Source organism: Tamandua tetradactyla, chromosome 6 (assembly GCF_023851605.1).
Source record: "Tamandua tetradactyla isolate mTamTet1 chromosome 6, mTamTet1.pri, whole genome shotgun sequence".
NCBI classification, from domain to species: Eukaryota; Metazoa; Chordata; class Mammalia; order Pilosa; family Myrmecophagidae; genus Tamandua; species Tamandua tetradactyla.
In genome coordinates this window covers 41,973,807-41,979,828 of record NC_135332.1, presented here as the reverse complement: position 1 = coordinate 41,979,828, position 6,022 = coordinate 41,973,807, and positions in this window count along the sequence as shown.

Here is a 6,022-nt window from a genome sequence, read left to right as displayed (position 1 = left end):
TTTTCCCACAGAGAAGTATTAATTTTAAGGCATAATTCACCAGCCCACAAAGGAGTAGTACTTAACTATGCTTTTCCTGTGGGCACTCAATTAACTGTATGCATATAAATAGCATTTCCTCTGAATGTGTATTGAAATTCATCTTATAAAATCCACAGCAGCAGAGCATTTCTTGTTGTTAAGGGACTATGATACTCACTATTTCACAATGTGAAAACAGGAATAATGTAGTTTAACTTGATCATATGTCTAGCCATCATCAGATAATTTAAACTTAGAAATGGAAAAATGTTCTAGCCTTTAATTACAGTATTTAATGTTGGGATAATGAATTATAATGTGCCTTTTTTTAATAACTAAAGGACTGATTTTAAAGTAACATCAATATATGTAATAATATATCACTACTACTATTATTATTGTTGCTAGTTAATACTGAGTTCTTGCCTGAAAGACACCATTATAAGGGGTTTATATGAATTAACTCATTTAATCCTCAAACCAACTCTATGATTTCCCCAGTTTTGCAAAAAGAGAACTAAAGAACACAGAGATTAAATAATTTGTTCAAGGTCATGGAGCTAGTAAAAAGGCAGAAGCAGAATTTGATATCCAACACATATTCTTAACCACTACACTATATTGCACTAAGAAAACATTTTTAAAAATCTTACTAAACTTAGTTACCTAAGACTTTATGTTTATAAAAAATGATACATTCTGGGTGTGCGAGTAGTTCAGTGGTTAGAATGCCCACCTTCCATGCGGGAGACTCGGGTTCAATTCCCAGACCATGAGCCCAAAAGCATTCATAATAGTTTAGGAACATATTCATTCTTATTTGCTTAAAGGACTATCATCCTCTGATGGAACTATATTTATAACCAAATTGTTTATACTGCTATTATAACTTTGAATCTGCTTAGTTTAGGATATGCAATAGTAGTTTATGTTGAGTTGGAAATTCTATCCTTATTTTAAAAGGATAATCTTTGTCATGTCTTTGTCTCCAGTGTATACTGAATCTTGATTTTAGGCTAAATGAGTAGATTAGAAAACACCCAAAGAGACAAGACAGGATTATTTTATCAATGCAAGTTTTTAAAGTATAATTTCACTGCATCGTGGAAACCTAAAGTGTCTAATTTTTCTCTGCATCCACATTCTTTATAAATGCCTTTTTAATTTTGGCTTTGAGACTTTTATAGTCTAATGACAAACTTACTATTGTACTATGTCTAGAAATAGTTCATCTTTAACAGTATAACATACTATATATTTGTTTTTTTAATAAGACAGAATGAGCCTTATTAATTATATTTATCTGCAGCATAATACTTTATATATCTTCACTGTTACATAAGTATAGTTATGCATTAGCAGTCCCATATTAAATTTCAAGAACAAATGATATAAACTTACCCTTGATTCAGCAATGTTTCTAAGGTCAGGTTTTTGGCCCCAAATAAAGGACATGGGAGTAGAGACTAGTTGATACAGTTTCTACCATGTAAGTAGCTGCTTGAAGAACTTTCGTTCATATTCCAGATGGCATTTAAAGATAAACCTGTCTCCATGACTACAAAAAAAAAGAGAACCCCTTCATAAATACTGAATAACCAGATTAAACATCTCAGTTTCATTTGTAAAGGTCTAATAAAAAGTGGATTGGATATTAAGACTGGATAAAATGTTTTTGATAAACATCAGCCATTTAACATATTTAAAGGAAAAAGGGAAAAATTAACTTTAAGAATCTTCAGTCTAACATAGTATAGAAGAGTATAGAAAATAAGTGAAAAAGAGCAATATATAATAACATATTTACTAATACCTATTATGTAAATGCATCATTTAATTTTATCCTCATAGCAACTCTGTAAGGTAAGTATTATATTCCTCACTCTAAGAATGAGAAAGCTGAGTTTTAGGGAGCTTAAGTTAAAGTTAGAAAGCAGTAGGCTGGGATCTAAAATGTCTAAATCTAAAGCTCATGCTCAGGTCCCTTTAGATTTTACTTCCTTTAATTTTTTTTCCAGAGAAAAATGTAATTCTTTGTTCTCATAAGAATGTTGTCCTTGCTTTTTGTGAGATCTGGATTGTTTGGTAGTTTGCTCAATTGAAGAATATGGAGAAAATTTTCGTCCTGACACCAGATGTATAACAGTGATAACCTGTTATTGTTATAAATGTACCATAAAAGAAAAATGCTACTTCTACTGTGTGTAGAAGTATAATGTATAATTATTAAGAACACGATTAACAAATCTCCATATCGGTAAGAAATTCTGCCTACATTAATTATGAGATGGTAACTTTCAAAATTTTATTTTAAATCGTTTAGCCTTAAAACAGACTTTGATTATCACATAAAATGTGACAATAGAGATTACAATATAAATTATAAGGATAGATCCTAAAGATTCTTGTGATTTCTAAAAGAAGTCTATTAAAAAAAACTTTAAAGAAATTGCAGATATTTCCTCAGCATATAGAAATAGCAAAATAATCTTGCTCAAGTTTCCACATTGTAACACACAGTAAAAGTAGCATTTTTCTTTTATGGTACATTTATAACAATAACAGGTTATCACTGTTACACATCTGGTGTCAGGATGAAAATTTTCTCCATATTCTTCAATTGAACAAACTACCAAACAATCCAGATCTCACAAAAAGCAAGGACAACATTCTTATGTTGTGACTACCTTTTGCATAAAGTACCTCATGTTTCAATGGAGAAGTGAGAGCTCCAGTTGTTGAATGACTTAGTGATTCACAAATGGGCACTTGCTACCTATGTAGGAATAAACACTGCTATACAGCAGAAGTGCTCAGTTATGGCAGATAAAAGGTAACAGACCAAGAAAGAACCTCTATTACATACTCCACTTCCCTAATCGTGTTTTGGGATTGAATTACATTCTTGCCTGGAAGTGAATGTCCACTGAATAAGAAGATGGGTGGAAATGCAGAGTAAGGAGATACTGGATGAAGTAGTTCAGAAAAAAAAGTAACAGTAGGGTCTTTAATTTAAAGATCAAGGGCATACATTTGAAAATGGGAAGAATTTGTGAAACAACATGACTACAAATTTATAATTCTCAAGTTGTAATCCTCAGGAAAAAAAAACTTTTACAATCCTTCATATTGTACGAAGGCAAAAACTTCATAACAACCACATATTCATTTTTTGATAAATGAGTACATTTCCACAAGAAAGAAATCTCAATTCCAGAAAAAATATTGAAATTGGTCAAAGCTGCAAAGTACTAAAAGGAGCATTATTAGAACCATATGATCTGACCTGACCATATGCTTCTACAGACATCTGTAACCAAAGTAAACATTCAGACTTGTTATGAATGGTCCACCTTTGAGCAGAAGGAAAAATCCCAAGTTACAGTTAAATATCTTTTATATTTAAGTGTTTGGGAATTTTGCAGGACTGGGACAGTAATGACAAAGGTGGCCAGGCGTTCAGAACATCAGTGAGAGGGTAGTCCCAGTGACTGACTAGAGAATTTAGACTTGAAGGAAGGGTAGACTAAGAGAAACTTCAGGTACCAGGTATAGTAGGAGTAAAAGTTGGAATGATAGAGGATGGTGATCAGAGAGAGGGATATTAGTGTTCAAGGTTATGTGAGTAGGGATGTTTGAGGATACAGTACATGGAAGTGGGTGGCTGAAGTGCAGATGAAATCATAGGAGTTGAAGTCCAGAAACTGAGGCTTTGTTATTAGGTAGGTTGGTAAGGTGTGAAGAGTCAGAAATTGGTAGTTATGATACCTGAGAACTACTTTTAATTCTAATGTCACTAGTTAGCTGTGTTACCTAAAGGCAAATATGTTAAATTCTTTGGATTGTTCTGAGCATATTCCTTCTTCCCATCAAAAAATATTTACTAAGCACCTACTATTTGTCAAGCATTAGGCTCTAGATTAGTTTCTGCCTTCAAAGAGCTTATACTCCTCAATAATTTAATTTCATCTAGTATTATAAAATTATCATAAGATGATTCTGGAAAGTACTCCTTTGGAAAAAAAAATAAGAGGCTTGTGTCAGATTTCTAACACTGTAACTTTCACAATGAGATTTTGGGGGAACAAAGTGAATTAAATTCAAAATGAAAGAAAAAAATTACACCAAAACACTTTGGCATTACGGACCATAGAAGGATCACCATGATCTTGACTGTGGTTTCATTATGCTTCATTTTTCTATTTGTAAAATGAGACATTAAAACCACCATGCTGCTGATTTGGGCAGGCTATTGTGGGAACCAAATGAGCTATAAAGGTTGTGAAACCTGTATGATACACTACATGCTACATACTAAAGTACTATAGATGTACTAACTACGCTTTTGCTTGTTTTCTTGAGGTAAGTTAACACTTAGAGCAGAGAGGCTAAGAGATATGGAGACAGGATCATTAGGGAAAATAGCTTCCTCTGGGATGTCCTCAAGAATGTATTTTAAAATTGTAAGCATTTTTTCCTTACAAAATGAAAGAAAATCTGTTAGGGTATTTCCTGTTTTAAACAAATTCTGCTATTATTGCACTACTTCCAAATCTCCTACTAGAAATTATAATTGGTATACCAGCATGCATTACTCAACAAGCATGGCTATGTATTTACTAAGGCTCTTATCATACTATCCCATTAAGCTATGTGATAGTATACAATAGGCTATGAATATTATGTGCATTAGGCTATGAATTCCTGGTGGATACGAGCCTTGTCTTACTCATCTTTGCACCCTAAGGGACAGCACAGTTCTTGATGCAAACCAGGCTCTCAAAAAATGTCTGATGAATGAGTAGATGGATGAATAAAACCCAGGCAGTGTAGAAAGCTGTCTTATCCTCAGAGGTACTATAGTTTGCAGGAGAGACAGACATGTACACAATTCATTACAATATCATATAACAAATATTAAATAGGGACACAGGCAGGGAAAATTAATTTTGTCCTAACATGGTAATGGGACTTAAATGGGACTGGTGAATCAATTAGTTGATATGAAATCCAGTTCACATTTTAGAATCCAAATTGTGTCAGAAAAATACTGTTTATGAACACCTCAAACAATGTGTAAAAGTCTAACATTCTTTGTAGGTAAGGTTGGTAAAAGTATATGCCCTTTGGAATAAAAGAAAGGAAAGACAATCTCTGACCCAAAATTCAAGGTTAAAGGTTCACTGAATAGGAGCGGAGAAAGTGTAAGGGATTTAATGCTGTTAGGGCAATAAGAATAAAAAATCGAAAAAGAGAAAGGTAACTGGAATCAAGAAATCTGTTATATAAAGCAGGCTTTTGTAAAAGCAAAGTATCATATGATATGGTACTGATAGAAATACATTTATTTTAAGACTGCTCCAATCAATACATTCAGTGATCAAATATTTATTTTGTTGGAAGTAAAGCAGCAAACTACACAGATTAAAAAAAGAAAAATCCCTGCTCTTATGGAGCTTAACTAGAATGTTCCAATAGGAATTCATGGACTTCAATGTTACTTTGATAACTTTTTTGTTGGCATTGTGCATGCATTTTGAGGTATAAAATATGAGGTATAGGGTGGGCCATAGTGGCTCAGCAGGCACAGTTCTTGCCTGCCACGCTGGAGACCTCTAGGCTCGATCCAATGCCTGACCATGCAAAAAAAAAAAAAAAGAGGTGTAAAAAATAGATAATGTAAATCGCCACAATTTAAGTCTTGCTGGTTAAAGAACAATTATATAGAGTCTGTTTTCTAAGAAGCTCAAAGTTCTTTACGGCACATGAACAAATTCTAACAGGTCTACTAAAACCTTTGAAGGTACAATTTCAGATACTGGAAGTATCAATTATATTAGATTATTTCAGTTTCCTAACAACTAACATTGGTACAATGTTTCAGAATTCATAAAGCACTTTCACCTACTGTAGATCATCTCACTTAATCCTCACAATAATTTTTTTATGTAGATAGTGCTCTTTTTTTTTTTTTTGGTGAGGTTTGCAGAAAACAAATATG